At 38.7% G+C, this 20,265-nt stretch overlaps 1 protein-coding gene across 2 annotated transcripts in view; it reads right to left on the bottom strand.

The window, feature by feature from the left end:
* Positions 1 to 20,265, bottom strand: part of IMMP2L (inner mitochondrial membrane peptidase subunit 2) — an 885,601-nt gene that overhangs the window by 48,913 nt on the left and 816,423 nt on the right. The window lies entirely within an intron of this gene.

Here is a 20,265-nt window from a genome sequence, read left to right on the forward strand (position 1 = left end):
AAAAAAAAACACAACTCAAGCTGGGTGTGGTGGCTCACGCCTGTAATCCCAGCACTTTGGGAGGCCGAGGCAGGCAGATGACGAGGTCAGGAGATGGAGACCATCCTGTCTAACATGGTGAAACCCCGTCTCTACTAAAAATACAAAAAAAATTAGCGGGCACCCGTAGTCCCAGATACTTGGGAGGCTGAGGCAGGAGAAAGGCGTGAACCCGGGAGGCAGAGCTTGCAGTGAGCTGAGATTGCGCCACTGCGCTCCAGCCTCGACAACAGAGCAAGACTCCATCTCAAACAACAACAACAACAACAACAACAACAACAACAAAAACAACTCAAAGTGTAAGCACCCAAAGGGAAGGTACTTGTATTGCTTGCCATTGTATATATCCATAGCACCTATTACTCTACTTGGAACACAGTACATGGCCATTTGTTAAATAAATGAACAAACAAACCAAGATAGTGATGCTATGAAAAACAAATCAAAGGGAGTTTCAAGAAGAAGGAATCACTTATAGCGGCATTAAGACGTCCTTGGATTAGGCAATTAGAAAGTCATTAAAAACCTCATTATCAATAGCTGCTGTGGAGTTTTGTTGGTAGAACTCAGATTGAGATGGATAGAGGAGCAAATGGAAAATGAAGCAGTGGAGATGTTGAAAACTGCTTTCACCTTCAAAAATAGTGTCAGAGCAGGAATTATTAATAGATAAAACTAGAGGAGGAAATATTATTGAGAACACTTTTTGTAAGTTAGGAGAGATGTAAGCAGGTTTATATGTAGGGAAAGAAGCCAAAGGAAGGAAGAAATTAAAGAAGCAAAAAAAGGGCATGACTGATAAGGTATGGTCCCTGGGACATGGAGGAGATGAGTTCCAAACCAGAAATGCAGGAATTAGTTTAGGACCAAAAACGGGACTTCTCTATCTATAGAGTGTTACATCGGGACAGTGAAGGTAAATGAAGAGATGATGATAACCCCCAGATTTATGACATAAGGTGGTGATCTCTCTCTTTTACACCCGTAAGGAGGTAAGAATAAGAGGAAATATAGGCATGATTTCTGGTGTAAAAGTAGAAAGTTTGAGAACACTTATTCTCAATGTGTAGCAATGCTGCTATCTTTCTTGAAGGGTTAGAAGTGAAGTAGGAATTCTGAAGAGAGTGGTAGATATTTAGAGCAAACCCTGGCACTAGATTATGGAATTTAACAAGAATATGTGAAAAGAACTACTGCTATCCAACGGAAGAGTACATAATAAATTTTAGTTGCTTGCGCTAATCTGCTCAATGGTTGGGTTTTCTTCGGTGGCATTCAGTGTTTTTAGTATAAAAACCAAAAAATAAACAGCAGACTTAGTCTAAGGCTAGCTGTTGGCAGAGAAGTATGATAGAATGGATAAAAACCAGGGAGTTAAAAGCACTTGGAAGGTAGCCTGGGAGGAGGCTGGCAATAGTTTAAGTTGGTGGAGGTAACTGAAGTGCTTTAGCATTTGAACAGCAAGTGGAATCAGAGGGACAAAAGGAGTATGGGAGCCTCAAGGATAAGAGATCATGGTTTTGAATCATAAAAGGCAGATTTAGCTGGGTGTGGTTCCAAACAGAGGTGGGAGCCTCAGATGCAGATAGAGGTTGGCTCAGTTGCTTACCTGAACTAGCCAGAAGCAGCAAGAGCTAGAAGATACCTTTGAGCACTCAGGGCACAAATTAAAAATGCTAATATTTGTCTGGCACACTGGAATACACAAATAAACCTGGATGAAGCTGCAAATGACTAGATCAAGGGGTCCTACTGCTGGAATGACACAATATTCCAGACACGCCTGTAACCCCCTCCAACCTATTCCCTGCCTGTGCACCAGAACACACAACTTAGGAAAACTACGCTTTTAGGAAACACTGAAGGTTGAAATAAGGAAAATCGAGTGATTAATGATGTAGCTCAGAAAGTTAAGGTGAGAGATTCAAAACAAAGACAATCAGATCTGAATCCAGGCAAACACGGGACTGAACATGAGTGAAAACAGAAATGACAGGAATAAACAAAAAGTCAATGACTGCTGTTAGAAATTGGTCTCATGCACCATCTGACATAGGCCTTGTGGTACACGGATAAGTCAATGCAGAAGCAAACATGAAGGTAAAATTTGGAGTCCATAATTTCAGGAAAAGGTATTTCAAGGTGAAAAGAAAAAAAGGCCTTTTTCACTAATTTTAATTTTAGTTACTCATGTAATACACAACCAAGGGTACCACAGAAAATTGATCAGGATTTTTTTTTTTTTAACAGCTAATTAAAAAGCTGTAGAATCAAATGAAGTTATTGTGCTCTGGAAAAAAACCCCATTATTAAAATACAAAAATGTACTTCTCAAAATATATCCTAATATTTTCCTGTTTAGCATTGTACAAATTAACAGGAAGTTCTCTTAAGTTTGAAATGTTTATAAAATAATACTTTTGTGTCTCAGTAGAATATAAGATGCTTTATCCTGCTTGAACATCTTTGAAGGAACCATCAAAGAAGCAAAATGTCACCTGCATTGTCAAATGAACTTGCTCTGTGATCTTCGCAGAAAACAAACAGCTTTAAATGAGAAGAAACTGTCAATACAGGCCCTGTTAACAATAATGAGAGTTCATCACATGCTTTATCCTGTGGTTCTGAATTATAGCACTCTTTTATGTAGTTACATTGTAAATCACCACCCACTATTTATAACATTTCTGTACTTCTAGCCAAAATATCAAGTAAATCAAATTGGAGATGAAATATTTTTGGCTTAAACCGATCCAATATGTTCTTGCTCCTGACAGCCGTAAAACTCAAGAGCTATTTTACATCTTAGTGTTTGAAGTCTAAAAACCACAATTTGGGATGACCTAATGTATTCCAACTAAAATCCTGGAAATCTCATAATGTCTGGGAAATTAGCTGAGGGGAGCACGGACAGATCATTGTTACTGGATGAAACTTACAGGAGAATCACAGTAAGCAGCCATTAATTACAAAGCCAAAAGCAAGAGATCATGAACAACAGAATTTAAGAGGTATCCGAATTGGAATTAAGGTGTGGCTGTTAAGAGGCTTATAACACGTAGAGGTATAATTCTATTTATTCTAGAAGGTCAGCTAAAGGATGAAGAGTCAGAGCCCCCTGTTGAGCCTGGTAATTATTCTAACAAAACATTTATGTAGAAAGTAATCGCTCTTCTTCAAGGCTGTTGTAACAATTAGTGAAAGAAATAAAAGAGGACTAAGGGGATGAGCTGAAGCAACAATATAAACAAAAATGAAACTGTTCACCACCACAGGGGAATATTGTCGTAATTGTGTGAGGTTTGTAAGTAAAAATGGCTGTCAGTATTATTATCTTAAAATAATTTAAGGAAGCCACAGGATGTCTCATGTACATAAAATAAAACAATTTAAATTTTGGAAAATAACATATAATCTAGTCTTTGCTCTACTACTAATTGCTGGGGAATATGATACTGGCTGGGGCCCTTCTGTTCTTATATTAGCTGTCTCTATTCATTGGAATATAACCCTTGGAAACTCAGAATTCTATGTCAAATATTTCTGAAATCGTTTAAGTGCACTTCTCTTAGTGGTTCTGCCTATGCTTTTAAAATAGCAAGGAAATACTTTGGAATTCTTGCCAACCTGTTTTTCCAGTATAGGCAGAATTTAAAAGTGAATTTTCATTCTCAGGTATCTAGGAACACATATTTCTCCTTCATGCCTCTGGATTGACAGCAACTGCAGTAACAAGTGGTGCTTTGAGAAGGCTTAACCTTCCATCTTTCTTTCAGCTTCTCCCTACCCGCTCCCCAGTCAGCATCATGATTAATATTCAATACATAAAAATAGTATATGCTTGTTATACAAAATCAGCTTCAGGAAGAGTTATCTTGCTTCCTTTCCAATGAAATTAGCATCCTACACCCATCCTACATCTAGTGTCATTACTGAGAGATAGCTTCGTATACTGACCAAATGCATGGACAGACACTGACCCATTCCAGGGACAAGCTGGAAGGGACAGATACCATCTTTATGTGTAAGACTCTGGGAAACTTTTAACCTCCCCAAGTCTCACATTGTTCATAGTTGTTGCAAGGACTAAAATGAAATAATGCATTGGGAAGTGTTTGGCCAGCATATGGCAAATAGAGCTAGTTAAGGCCAGACATTTTTAATATTATTGTTATTGTTCTTATTACTGTTTATTGCAATTTTCCCTTGCAAATGGTTTATCCACTGGAAACATCCAAGCTAAGAACCATGGAGATGTAGAGGAAATGAAAATATCTTATAGGTTTTCTTGGGTGACCAAAGCAAAAGAACAGACTATGACAGAAACAAACAAACAAAAAACAAACAAAGAAAAAAACACAATTCTAAAATATGTTGACTGTGATCTGATTATTTAGAGAACATTTCAGTCTCTTCAATTACGTCAGAACTATCAGTATAACCATCAATTTTCACTTTTCTAGCAAACAATGGAAATCTTGGCTACTAAAGAATGCTGAATGACAATTTAATTCAACAAGCATTGATGGAATGGTGATCATATAGAAAACTCGTGTGCTTACTGGAGGGTATTGTATGTAGGGGGACTGGATAAAGATAAGCAAGAAAGTGTTTCAAATACTTTGCAATATAAGGAGGAGGGATAAGAACAAGAGAGAGAGAAAGAGGGAGAAAGAGGAACAGACAAAGTTGTAAACAATCATAAGATAAGACAGAATTGAAGTGCTGTAATAAAGGTGAAAATCTAAGGATTTGAAAGCACAGCTGTGTGAAGGATTGATTTTTAACTGGCAAGACTGATGAAGATTTAGTGAGAGGGTTCATTTGAGCTGGCATTTAAAAGATGAATAGGATGTCAATAGGTATGAAAGAAGACATTTCCAGGATGAACTATAGGATCAAAATATTTTGGAATATTTGGAAAACATAAGGACAATAGTCAAAAAAGCAGAACAGGGTTGGGATGGAGCAATGAAAAACCTGAAGGGTGTTGAGTAATGGGATGTAATAATAACAATATTAATAGTAATGGCAGTGGAAACAGTAGTGGGGGTTATATTACTAATAGTAGAATTCATTAAGTAGTTAATACATACTTAGTACTTTTATCTCATTCAATTCTCAAAAACCACCACTCTTTAAGAGATGTACCATGTCTGCCTTTTTTAAACATGGGAAACCAGGCACAGGGAAGTTAAAAAAGTTGCCAGTGCACACCTAGGTAGTAAGAGACAAAGTCAGAATTCAAAACCCATCTAACGTCTAGAGCTAAAAGTCACTGTCACACTAGCTAATATTACTATGAATATTATTTCTTTCATATGAAAACTAAGAAATAATACAATCTTTTTTCTCCACATAAAAGTGGGATCCAATGTATTTCCTTTTTAGCAAATAGATGGCATACATTGTACTCAATGTGAAAATATATGCCGATTTTTGTTTCTATGGTAAATGTTATTACGAGTTTAAATGACATCCTTGAAACATAACATATATCATGATTTCCAGTGAGGAAATCAAACCCCGGTTTAGAGGCCCTTCTTACAATAACAAGGGATTATAAGTCAGCCCCACCATTCCTATAACTACCAGAGAATATAGATGCTAGAAGGATGGGGTAGGGGTGTGGAGCAGAGAAATGTGTGTGTGAAGCAAGTTTGTGAAAATAAAAGCTCTTTATTCTTCATTTTCATGCTTCTCAGACCATGAGGATCTGGAATTGGTTACAATTTGTGCAAGGAAAAACTCAAGCTGTGAAGCAGGCAATGATGGCAAACTTGTCTTCAGTTCTATATACCAATCATCAAGTCTTCCTTAATAGGCAGATTCCCTTGTACCTAAGATATTGCAGTGCATTTCATAAAACACAGACATACTAACCATAAGATGAAAAACACTCTTGTGTAAGTAATAAAGAATAATGAAATGGCCATCAAGCTATAGTCTAAAACTTTGGTCGCTGGACCATAAATGGGGATGCCAAATTGTATTATGATTGGGATTTTGAAGGCTTCTCCAATAGGGACAGAAGTTATGCATGTGTGTAAACATTCCCCTCCAAACAAAGATGATGGCTAGAAGTCACTGACACACCAGCTAACAGAGTAAACTACCACCAGTTCGGTGCAAAATCCTGACCCAAGCTTTTGATCCTACAGTTGAGAAGCAGCTGTCACATGGCAATCTTGCTCATAAGCAAACAGAAACCTGCATGCCTGCGAGTGTCTGGTTTTTAATTTTTTGAAATCAATATAATTTTATCCTACTAAAGGGAATAAAAGGTAGCTAACTGGTAGTGATCCATTCTTTAGGCTTGATTTTTTTTAAACCTTTAAATAAATCTTCACTGATTAGCAATTGTAGTAGTTCTAAAAACTGATTGATGGAAAAAAGACACAGTCCATATGTGTGGCAAGATATCTTAATAAAATGCTGTTTGTAAAAAAAATAAAAACACCCACAGTTTCAAGAGATATTTACCGGAACCTTTATTTTATATCCTCTGGTTACGGCCATGGAGCCAAATGAATTAGAAAACAGAGGTAATGATATAGATATGCCATATAACCTTCAACTATAATCTCAAATGATCCCCACACTTAAGAATAGATATTTTGCTCTGGTTGACTTACCTAGAGGGAATGGAAAAAAAAAAAAAGAACAGACGTCTCGCAACAGTAATCACGAGGAACTTAGAAGGGAAATATTACTAAGAAAATATTTAGCAGAAACGTTTGCAAATGCTTAATAGAAAGAGCTTATAAGTAATTTATATGAATTATAAAAGTAAAGGTTTATGCTAAATTTTGTTATGTTGCTTCAATATCATTTCTAGTTATTTTCTGTTCCTTAAGTAATTCTGCTTACCAACAACCTCTCAAAATATTGTAGAACATTTGGGACATTTGAACCAAGTTGTGCCTGTTGTCAAAATATCATTTCATCTTTTAAGCACGAATAATATTTCCAGATTTATTTATAAGTATAAGACAGATTTCAAGTGATCACCATTTATCTGGTTGGCAATTAAGTTGGTGTGGCTTTCTACCTGAAACAAGATTATTCTTTTGAGTCAAGGACAATTATTAGCTAGATTCTGCCCTATATATGACTCTACCAAACTAAGCTTAGATGGGGCAAAACTAATGTCCGAGTCAATGCCTTAACTTCCAAAGTGGGTATCTTCAATGACATCTTTTGTAAAGCATTCCTATCAAGAAATTTTGCTGTGTTACATTCAGGAACATTCTGGAACCAAAGTTTCTGTTTGCTACATTGTGGGAAAGCAACAATAGTATGCACTGCTATAACTTCTTTTAAAGTAATGTTGCAGCTTCTCTAAGGAATGTTGCAGGTGGATTCTCCAAGGTTGCTAAGGATAAGAGAAAATGTCTTCAGCATTTTTTTTTTTTTTTGCATCAGGAAAGAGATATTTTAAAAATCAGATTCAGTAAAGAAAACGGCATTCCAGTAATTCCAATAGTTTTGTAAATTTGTTTTTATAAATATGGTTCTTAGCTCCTCAGCTCCTCAGTTTAAAACAAAAATGACTATTAAAGTTCACAAGAACTAAACTAAACCTCCCCTCATCAATAATCACCTGTCAATTCCTTTTCACCCAAGAATCACTGCTGTTAAGGGTATCATATACCTGTAAGTGGCTTATCAAGAACTGGCTGTGAGATGTTAAAACCTGCACAGCCTTGACTAAAGTAAAAACATTTCCAAGTACAATTCATTTAACTACACCATTATACTGGATGACAGGGCTGAGACTGAGGGAGAATGAGAATAGCAAAGCTTTAAGTCCCTTGGGATGGACAGATAAAGTGAAGCAGTACCTGTCTAAACAACAGATTTGTTATAACTAGTCATGGTATCCTCAAAGTCTTTACTCTGGAAACTACACTGATTATGCCAGAGTTCACCTTATCACTGATGCCACAAAGGCATTTCAGACATGGATCACACTTGCCCATCTTGATTTTACAGAGAGGAAACCAGAAATGACAATTTGTATGAAAAGTGGAATCCAGGCTTTCATTTGGCATTAATATGATTTTACTTACTAAAGAAATTCTTGTTCTAAATATTTTGCTTTTTACTTAAATAAGTCAGTATTTTGGTAAATTTTGGCTTTTGTTATAAGCTGTACAAAATGAAATATGTTCTCTTGGTCTCATAGCCCTTGGAAATAGATGAAAGATTTTATTAATAATTATTTTAAAATTCTTTTAATTTCCATGGTATTTTCCTTCGACATCCAAATTTTTAAAAGAATATTCTTATTCTTTTAAATAATACTATAAAATAATAGATATTAAAATTCTGTTTTACATATATTAAAATATATGTAATTTATGTAAAATATATGTAATATAGTAAAATATATTAAGATAATATATATTAAAATTGTGTTTTACATAAAATATATGTAAAAATACTATATATTCATTTTTAGATTTGAAGAGTTAGATTCAACCATTCAACAAAAATAAGAGGGGAAAGAACTAACATTTGCTGATCATGTCTACTATGTTTAAGCACTGTGTTCAGCAAGAAATACAATAGCCTTGAAATAGTCACTTGCTAATGGAGAAGGTAGATAGCTAACACTAACCTTGGTCCCCTGTGACAAGGGTGGTGGTAGACCATTCATTTGTTCTAAGTCCATGGATTAGAAGCTGATTTATTCTGATTGGGACAATTGCAAAAGGCTTCAGAAACTACGTAGTATTTAAACTGAAACTTAAAGAATGAATACCAGTAGTATTAGTAATCACAAGTACTGCTACTGCTGCTACTACTTACATAGCACTTGCTATATACCAAGCACTGTTCTAAAAGTCTTATATATATTAACTCATTTAATTCTCACAACTCTGAGAGGCAAGTACTATTACTCCCATTCTACAGATAAGAAAACTGAGGTTCACAGAGATCAAATAACTTGCCCAAAGACACACAACTAATAAATTGGGCAGCCGGAATTTGATCCAAATGGTCTAACCCCAGACTCTGTGCATAACTCCTATATCAAACTATCTCTCATATAGAAATTCACCAAGGAAGACCATTAACAGGCCAACCCAAATGGAGAGAATAATAGCATATCAAGAGTTATGAGATAAATGATTGTGCTGTCTTCAAACACTGGGCTCCTTGAACATCTCCCTCACCATCTAAATAGGTATGTGAAATATATAACACTCCTTTCTTCCCACCACATGGCTCCAATTCAGTTGTTCTGATAGGAGAGAAAGAGAAGAAAACAAAGCGCACAAAAGCATGGAAACTGATTTTATCCAGAAGTAATAATTATATGTAATGGAATATTAAAATGGAAGTTTTGGCTGTAGCACCAAGACAATAATTAACACATTCCCAAAGAGGTGTAAGGCCATATGTTGAATTTCCAAAGGAGGATTCTGAGAAACCAGTTACACAATTCTAAAATGCTATACCGACATCAAAGTCCTAGTGTCTGAAATTAAAAAGGGGAACTTATTTGGAAAAAGTTATTGACAAGCTGCGATTTTGGCTCTGAAGAATAGGAGATCTCTTTCCTCACCTCAGCGTGGGGAAAGAAACTTCAACAGAACCTCTTTAGAAACCCTAATATGTGTCCCCTGCATTTTGATGTGCATATAGACTGGTGTCTGACCCATGTACATGAGAAACCTAAAGTCCAAGTGACTGTCTAGCTCTACCCATGCTAGAGCAAAGAGAAATTTGCTGAGTGGGGAATCACTAATGCCCAAATTACACTGGGGTTCATAATATGTGAGTGTTCCCCCACGGACCAGTTGTGGGCATTTTGTAAGAAGGAGTCAGAATGGGGTCACCTCTGGTCATGTCAAAGAAGATCATCTGGAAAAGGTCAAGATCTCAACAAAAAACACTGGAGGGACCATTGGCTTTCTTAGCCAGAATGGAAATGCTTCCTTAGGCATTAAATAATTGCAGACGGTAGAGTCAATAAAAGCATTCAGAAGTCAGTCAGCTTTAAAATCCTCCAAGTCCAGGCTGGGTGCAATGGCTCACGCCTATAATTCCAGAACTTTGAGAGGCTGAGGTGGGTGGATCACCTGAGGTCAGGAGTTTGAGACCTACCTGACCAACATGGTGAAACCCTGTCTCTACTAAATATACAAAAAAATGTAGCTGGGCAGAGCGGTGCATGCCTGAAATCCCAGCTACTCAGGAGGCCAAGGCAGGAAAATCGCTTGAACCCAGGAGGTGGAGGTTGCAGTGAGCCGAGACTGTGCCACCGCACTCCAGCCTGGATGACAGAGTGAGACCCTGTCTCTAAATAAATAGATGAATAAAGATTAAAAATCCTCCAAGTTCAGGCAGCACCAATGCTAGACTAACATTATGGAACTTATCAAGGAAGAACTTTCCTATCCCTGTTTCCTCCTCTCCCTCCCAGTGCTCCAAACCAGTAAGAGTCAGAAACTGATGTTAGCAAATTGAAGGTAGAGGAGAAGACAAGGTAGGGAAAAAGAGAGGAGACCAAGCATCCTTTCCCCACTGCAGGTTTCCTGCCTCAAAGAGAGAAGCTTTAACTTTAAAAAATATTAGAATATTAAATATAACATGAGCTAGATATTTAAATTGTTAAATTGAATCTGTATTCTTACCCCCAAAGCTACTATAAAGCATATTATTATCTAAGAGAGTCTGGAAAAGTCATGGGACTTGCCTGAACTTACATCAAGGGGTAAGAAAAGAACTGCTTCACCAAGTGGATTTAAACAGATATGAGGTAAATTTTTACAAATAATTACATCTAACAAGTTGTGCTAAGTCAACATAACAGCTACATACATAACAAGCTCTACATTGCATACCCACACACATGAAATTCTGCTCACTTCTGTTAACATTGTAAAAGGCAGCACAGGAAGCTTGAGTCTGGCTCTGGAGCCAGTTTATCTGAGCTTGCCTCAGTTTCTTCTTCTGAAGAACAGGGGTACTAACAATATATACTTCATAATGTTGATGGGAAGATTAAATTAAATAATATGCAAAGGCATTTAATTTAATGCTTGGCCAATAGTAAGCATTCATACATAATATCTGCCATGCTTGTTGTTATTGTTATCAATATTATTAATAAACTTAAAAGTGACCGGGAGTGGTGGTTCACGCCTGTAATCCCAGCACGTTGGGAAGCCAAGGGAGGCAGATGGCTTGAGCACAGGAGTTCGAAACCAGCCTGGGCAACACGGCAAAACCCTGGATCTACAAAATATATAAAAATTAGCCGGGTATAGTGGCGTGTGCCTGTAATCCCAGCTACTTGGGAGGCTGAGGCATGAGAATCGCTTGAACCTGGGAGACAGAGGTTGCAGTGAGCCATTATCATATCACTGTACTCCAGCCTGGGCAACAGAGTGAGGCTGTCTCAAAAAAATAAATAAAATAAAATAAAATAAAATAAAATAAAATAAAATAAAATAAAATAAAATAAAATAAAATAAAATAACAATATTAAAGGCCCCTTTTGACCCACCTTACCTGCAAAGAATAATCAGGGCAGAAGGCTCACCATTATCATGTTTTATCTAATCACCTCCTAACTACTTTCAAACCAACAAACCCAAATATTGCCATTGATCCCCCTCCTATGCAAAGGACAGTAATAAGTCCAGTCTCAAAAAGTATTGTTTGTATTGAATGCCTATCTCCATGCACTGTACTATGGGTTCTGTGCATATTATCTCATTTGTTCCTCACCACATTCTGTGAGGTGGCTACAATCATTATCACCATTAACTGATGAAAAACTAGGACTTAAGGTCCTTGTCCATGGTAATAGAAATAGTATATAGTAGAAGTGGGATAAACAGTTGTATTAGTCCATGTTTGTTTTGTTTTGTTTTGTTTTGTTTTCACCCAGGCTGGAGTGCAATGGCGCGATCTCAGTTCACTGCAACCTCCGCCTCCCGGGTTCAAGAGATTCTCCAGCCTCAGACTCCTGAGTGATTACAGGCACATGCCACCACGCCTGGCTAATTTTTGTATTTTTGCTACAGATGGGGTTTCACCATGTTGGTCAGGCTTGTCTCAAATTCCTGACCCCGTGATCTGCCCGCCTCAGCCTCCCAAAGTGCTGGGATTACATGCATGAGCCACCATGCCCGGCCATATTAGTCTGTTTTTACACTGCCATAAAGATACTACCGGAGACTGGGTAATTTATAAATAAAAGAAGTCTAATTGACTCACAGTTCTGCATGGCTGGGGAGGCCTCAGAAAACTTACAATCCTGGTGGAAGGTGAAGGAGAATCAAGGTGTACCTTAGATGGTGGCAGGAGACAGAGAGCGTGTGGAGAAACTGCCAAACACTTTTTAAAACCATCAGATCTCATGAGAACTCACTCACTATCACAAGAATAGCATGGGGGAAACTGCCCCCATAATTCAGTCACCTCCCACTGGGTCCCTCCCTCGACACATGGAGATTGGAATTCGAGATGAGATTTGGGTGGGACACAGAGCCAAACCATACCAACAGTCATTGTCACCATTTCTGCTAATTTATGATAATCAAAGTTATTTTCATTTTGGGGTGAAATCTTTAATATACTGTCTGTCATAGGGACTTCACTAAAGGCCACTAGTAACTCAAATTAAAGCAATGTATCTGTTCTCACTTATAACTGGGAGCTGAATGATGAAAACACATGGACACATGGGTGGGGGGAACAACCCACACTGGGGCCTGTCAGAGGGTCAGGGGGAGGGAGAGCATCAGGAAGAACAGCTAATGGGTGCTGGGCTTAATACCTGGGTGATAGGTTGATCTGTGCAACAAACCACCATGGCACATATCTACCTATGTAACAAACCTGCACATCCTGCACATGTACTCCAGAACTTAAAATAAAAGTTGATTAAAAAAAAAAAGCAATGCATCTTTTATGAAGAAGCAATTCTTCTTTAGTTTTGGGAATCTATTGAACATTATAAGGTAAAATCAAAGAGGTTGGCTTTTAATTTCAAAAAGATTAAACATGAAAACATGAAAGATTAAACATGAAAGATTTTCATGTTAAGAGTATTGTGATGGCTAATACTGAGTGTCAACTTGATTGGATTGAAGGATGCAAAGTATTGTTCCTGTGTGTGTCTATGAGGGTGCTGCCAAAGGAAATTAACATTTGAGTCAGTGGACTGGGAGAAGAAGACCCACCCTCAATGTGGGTGGGCACCAGCTAATCAGCTGCCAATGTGGCTAGAATAAAGCAGGCAGAAGACAATGGAAAGAGGAGACGTGCTGAGTCTCCCGGCCTTCATCTTTCTCCCGTGCTGTATGTTTCCTGCCCTCAAACATCAGACTCCACATTCTTCAGCTTTTGGACCCTTGAACTTACACCAGTAGTTTGCCAGGGACTCTCAGGCTTTCAGCCACAGACTGAAGGCTGCATTGTCAGCTTCCCGACTTTTGAGGTTTTGGGAGTTGGACTGGCTTTCTTGCTCCCCAGCTTGCAGATGCCCTATTATGGGACTTCACCTTGTGATCGTGTGAGTCAATACTCCTTAATAAACTCCCCTTTAAATTTACATGTATCCTATTAGTTCTGTCCCTGTAGAGAACCCTGACTAATATGAGTATATACAAAACTAAATCATAATTAAACACATGTTGCTGCTGATGAGTGTGACTAGAAAGAGGTATCAATTTAAATAAATTTAAAACACAATATCCAATCAGGTGAACTCTTCTGAATGTCATATTTTACTTTATATCTTCATTTAAATTCTCCTAGACTCAGGTCCCTAGTATCTAAAATAAAAAGTTGCCATCAGAATTAAGGGAAATGATATATAAATATGTAAAAATTACTTTTTAAATCTAGAGAAACCTATAAAACGTTAACACTTTTTATGTTTATAAGAAATCTTATTGTATTTTAGTATATAGAATATCATAAAAAATATAAATATCTAGCTGCCCAAGTGCGTATAGTGCTTGATCTATAGAAGGTGCTCAATAAATGTTAAATGAATGAAATGAATGAATACAGATGCTCTGAGTTCCTTGCTAATAGCAAGAATGTATTTAGTATTTATTATTGTTATTATTTCCCCCATCATAATAATAATAGAAGATAGTGCCCTTATCTGTTTGTCATTGCAATAATGAACTCTGCCAGCAGCCTCCGTAATTTGGGGGTGACACAGGAGAGGGAGCTCACAAAGACACACTATACACGCAATGGTCCTGAATCCTGAATTCAAACTGGTGTCTCTGTTTTTGTAGCTTTTCTTCCCCCAAATATGTAGGCAAACATACTAATACAACCATTAAAAAATGCCGTTAAATATAATATCTTGCAATAATTAGGTGAAGAATTCTTGACATGCTCAAATTTTATAGTAATTATTTATATCATAAGTATGAGATTATAAAGCCTATTTTCTCCGTTGACTCCAGGATGAAGTCGATAAAGGGGACATAACTAATTATTATAATCTATTCATCATTCCATACTTACTGAGCACCTACTAGGTGCCAGGTACTGAACTAGGTGTTGAACAAAAAAAGTAGTCTCTTTGTAGAGTTATTAGACTAGTTAGAGACACAAACAACTCACCAGCAATTAGAAAACAGCATGTCTGCTACAAATGGGGAATTAATGAAGACTATAAGAGCACACAAGAGGGATTTTTCAGAAGAGTTCTCCAGGCATAGTGATGTCAAAGCTGAGACTGGGTAGGGCGGGGCTGGAGAAACTGTACTAGGAGAACATGTATGACGGTGAAGTTCAAGGGGCTGGAGAGCATGAAGAATTCAGTATCCTGGGGAAGGGGGTAGTGGGTAGAGAGGGAGCTGAAGAGGCAACAAGGGACAATTCATAAAAGGACTTATGAGCTAATACTCCTCAGGTAATAACACTGAATGAAAATATTTCCCTATATGTCAAGCATATTCATTTTATTTCTTCCATTGATCATTAGTAATAGGTAGCTGCTTTCAAAGAAGCTTCAGAATTTAATCAAAACAGGAAGAATACAAAGACCTAAAACAAGTCTCTATAATCTTTTTCTAATTACAAATAAAGAGGTCTTTGGAACTGCCTCTCCCTAATTTGGCATGTGAATTATGATTTGAGAGCTTGAAATAGATATGGTACGAATTCATTTGCTCTGAGGAAGAATGGACACAGATAGCAAGAAGTCTTTTCCGCTGGGCTTATACCAGTTTGCTTTTATAAGGATTTTGTACCTTGTCCATGAACACTTGGAACTCACGGGAAAATTAATACTCCCTAAGCAAAATAACTGTTTTTTTTTTTTTTAGGAAAATGTCTTCAATTTTTCTGATAGAAACTTATTTCCTAGGTGCAGAACAAGCTACTACATATGCTTAGTAAATAATCCAGATATGTGGTAAAAGTTGATGAATGGAAAAGATGAAGGCTCAAGCACAATGAATTTCATTTACTTTTTTTTTGAGATACGGTCTCTGTCACTCAGGCTGAGGTGTAGTGGCATGTTCACAGTTCACTGCAGCCTCAAACTTCAGGACTCAAGAGATCCTCCCACCTCAGCTTCCCAAACAGCTAGGACTATAGTCACCTACCACCACATCTGGCTAATTTTTTAAAATATTCTATAGAGAGGGGGTCTCACTATGATTCCCAGGCTGATCTCAAACTCCTGGCCTCAAGTGATACTTAAGCCTTTGAAAGTGCTAAGATTACAGGCATGAGCCACTGCACCTGGCCTTCAATTGCTTTGATACCTTATCAGTTAAGATTGGATTAGTTGCAAAAAATAGAGACTCCTAAAACAGTGATTTAAACAAGATACAAATCATAGTTACGCTGTCTGGTGCTAGTATGACAGCTCTACAGGGTTGTCAGGGACTGGTCTCCTTCTACCTTAACTTTCTACTATGATGGTTATTATTCCCAAGCTGGCTATGTAAGTGTCAGTTATCACATGTAGAATTTATGCAGTAAGATGGATGAAGAATTGAGGAAAGCATGCCCTCTCCCTGTCAAGGGAACCTCTGTGAGTCTGTACATAGTTCTGCTTACGTTGTATTAGCCAAAATTTAGTCGCTACACTCTACTTCACGGACAAGAGAGCCAAGGAATGTTTTTTTTTAGATAGGTTGCAAAGAGCCCAGCTAAAATTGTGTGTATTTCTAAGAAAGAGGAAGGAAAAGAAAGAGAGAAGGAAGGACAGATTTTAGAAGCCAATTCTCAATCTCTGCCATAAACATACATTCATATAAACTTAAAAATGTGAATGTGTGCTATGGTTTGTAGGTTTGTGTGCCTCCAAATTTCATGTTGAAACTTAATCTCCAATGCAACAGCATTAAGAGGTAAGGCCTTTAGTATGTGATTAAATTGTAAGGGCTCTATACATTAAGGGGATTAGTGTTCTTAGAAATGGGCTAAACAAGGCTGTTTGGCCCTTTTTCCCCCTCTGGCCCTTCCTCCATTATATGAGGGCACTGCATTCATCCATTCCATCATGTGAGGATACGGCATCCAGATACCATCTATGAAGCAGAGGGCAAGCCTTCATCAGACAGCACCCTGACCTTTAACTTCCCAGCATCCTGAACTATGAAAATTAAATTTCTACTATGTAGAAATTACCCAATCTAAAGTATTTTGTTATAGTAGCATGAACAGACTGAGACAAAAATTTGCACCAGAAATGGAGTGCTGCTGCAGCAAATACCTAAAAATGTGGAAGCAGCTTTGGAACTGGGTAATGAGTAGAAGCTGGAAGAATTTTAAAGTGCATTGCCATGAACAGAGGGGCATTGAGGGCAATACTGGTGAGAGCTCAAAGAAGAGAGCTGTAAGGAGACTGTTGATCTTCTTAGAGATTATCTAAGTGGTTTTTAACAGAATGCTGTAGAAATACAGACAGTAAAGGCCATCCTGATGACATCTTAGACAGAAATGAGAAACAACTTATTGGAAACTGTAGGAACAGCCATTCTTGTGATAGCATGCAAAGACCTTGGCTGAACTGTTTGGGTCCTAGTGTTTCATTCAAGTAAGAACTTAAGAGCAATGAAATAGGGGATTTGGCAGAAGAAATCTCTAATCAAAGTTTTGAGAATGTGGCATGGCTTCTTTTGACTGCTTATAGTAAAATGCAGGAAGGGAGAATAAATTAAAGAATTAAAGATGCAATTTATAATCTAAAGGGAAGCAGAACTTAAAGGTTTGGAAAATTCTCAGAAGAAAAAAAGCGTGTTCAGAAGAAAACACCAACAGTGTGGCCAAATGACCATTTGATTAGAAAATCAGGATGGATAAAAGTGAGAGAGGAGAAAAGAAGAAACCAGTCAGGCAGACAGTTAGGGTGGGTCCTCAGTTAAATTGTTTCAAACAAACAAAAAAACAGCCTAAAAAATCAAGTTGCAGGCACAAATAAGGGAACTTGCCCAGGGGGCTTGCCTAAGACATGCCCTTAGCTGCATAGATAAGAAAGGCTATACAGAAGACTGGGCTGTTTGCAACCTATCTAAAAAAAAATACTCCTTGGCTCTCTTGTCAGTTAAGTAGAGTGTTGTGACAAAATTTTGGCTAATAATATCTAAGCAGAATTAGGTACAGACTTGCAGAGGTTCCCTTGACAGGGAGAGGGCATGTTTTCCTCAATTCTTCATCCATCTTACTGCATAAATTCTACATGTGATAACTGACACTTACACAGCCAGCTTGGAAATAATAACCATCATGCCTGCAATGGAAATAACCGACATGCCTGCAATGGAAAATTCCATCTCCTGACACATGCGCAGTAAGGGGAACAAAGCAAAATGGAGTAACTCAAGCTAAGAGCCTGCATGTGCACTAGGAGTATAGGGTGGAACTACCAGAAATGCACACCTTATGCAAATGAGATACCCAGCCCCTTATCAGTTTCTTATAAAAACCTCTATCCAAACTGTGAATCAGCAACCCATTTTTCCAGGACCCCTCTCTGTAGCAGAGAGCTATTCTCTTTCTTTCGCCTATTAAACTTCCACTCTTAACCTCATTTTTTGTGTGTCCACATCCTTGATCTCTGTGGCTGTGAAACAACCAACTTTGGGTGTTACCCTAGACAATGAGGCCACTTCAAAAGGAAGCCAAATGCTATTCATGGAGACAATGAAAGAGGCTGGGTGTAGTGGCTTGTGCCTTTAATCCCAGCAATTTGTGAGGCTGAAGTGGGTGGATTGTTTGAGCTGAGGAGTTTGAGGCCAGCCTGGGCAACATGACAAAACTCTATGTCTACAAATATATATATATATTAGACAAATTATATATATATATTAGAAACACACACACACACACATGAAAATTAGGCAGACATGGTAACATGTGCCTGTAGTCCCAGCTTGAGCCTGGCAGATGAAGGTTGCAGTGAGCCAAGATTGTACCACTGCACTCCAGCCTGGGTGACAGAGTCTTACCCTGCCTCCAAAAAAAAAAAAAAAAAGAATGAAATAATGACCCCAAAAGCATTTCAGAGATTGTTGGGGCTGCCACTCTCATCATAGGCCCAAACTGCCAGGGCCTTGAGGGCAGAAAAGTTTCAAAAAACAGCCCAGGGCTCCTGTGTGAAAAATTTCAGAAAGGGCTCAGGGGTTACTTCCCAGCACCACCTAGAGTCTCTGCTCCCAAAATTCAGGTGCGGTGCTCCTCAGCTGCACCAGCTGTGGCTCAGGTAGGCCCAGGTGCCGCTTGGGCCACCCTGCTGGAACATAGTGACAGGTGAGGCCTGTGACTGCTGGCTTTCCTCTACTTCCTTCGCTTCCCTGGCAACTCAGAAGAGGAAACCTTAATCCCTCTGGGAATATAACTCCATTGGACTGGGAACCATACCCCCATCTGCCACAGCAGTCGCAGCAAGCCCACCCCAAGAAGAGGTTGAGCTCAGATATGCCTATCTCTGCTCCCACCTAGTGGTCTTTCTCTACCTGCCCTGGTAGCTGAAGAAAAAGGTCATAATCTTTTGGGAACTCTATGGCCCTGCCCACCACCTGAGAAACCTGAATACTTAACGAGATGTCCCTAGGGCAAGTTTGCATCCTCCATATAGGACCACAGCTGATGTGCTCTTGAAAATACCACCTCCTGGCTGAAGGCCAACCAACAAAAACCAGTGCACTAAACAAAAACAAAACCAAGGACTCTCACAGAGTCCACTCCATTCCCCTGCTAACTCCCCCAGAGCAGATGCAGGCATGCAGAATACAAGAGCTATGCTACCTCCGCCTAGATTTCAGAGGATAACCCCAAAAGCCTCAGGGTCTAGGCACAGGCAGGGCTATCACAGAAAGCCCCTAGTAAGGTAACACCCAGCAGATCCATGGGGCCAGGGTCAGGGTCACTGCAGAGTCCCTATTAGGGCAATGCTCGGGGGAGCTATAGGGTTGGGGATGCCAAAAAGAACTTCCACTAGGGCAAATGTCCAGTAAAGCTGTGTGGGCAGGACTACTTCCAAGACCCTGGACCAGCAGAGCCACCAGCATGTAATTTCAGCCCAGGAGAGCTGCAGAAGTACTACTGCAATGCCATGAAAGCTGCCGTGTGGGCTGTGCCCAGCAAAGCTAGGGGGCAGGACTGCTCTGAGCTTTGGGGACCCAACTTCCACCCCAGTATATCCAGAAAGCAGACATAGAGTCAAAGATCATTCTCAAGCCTCAAGATTTAATGTTCTTTGTCTTGGTGAGCTTTGTAATTACTTGACACCTTTTCCCATTTCTCCCTTTTGAAATGGGAATATCTATTCTATGTATGTCCTACCATTGCATTTTGGAAGCAAAAACTTGTTTGATTTCACAGATTCACAGGTGGAAAGCAATTTGTTTCAGGATAAATCATACCTTGAGCCTCATCCATATCTGATTTAAATGATATTTAGATGAGACTCTGGACTTCAAACTTCTGAGTTGGTGCTGAAATAAGTCAAAAATATGGGGGATTTTGGAATGGAATGAATGTATTCGTATGTGAGAAGGTCATGAATTTTGGGGGATCGGGGCAGAATGCTATGGTTTGAATGTTTGTGGCAGTCCAAAATTCATATTGAGAAATTGAGGGATTAAGATGGCAGATAGGAGGCAGGACTAGCTTGCAGCTGCCACTTGGATGGACAGAGCAGCCTGTAGAGACTCACATCGTGAACTTTTGCTCCAGGAACTACAGCAGGAACACACCAGAAAGCCAAGATAATCCACAGAC

This window comes from Hylobates moloch, unplaced genomic scaffold (genome assembly GCF_009828535.3).
Source record: "Hylobates moloch isolate HMO894 unplaced genomic scaffold, HMol_V3 SCAFFOLD_1, whole genome shotgun sequence".
In the NCBI taxonomy this organism is placed as follows: Eukaryota; Metazoa; Chordata; class Mammalia; order Primates; family Hylobatidae; genus Hylobates; species Hylobates moloch.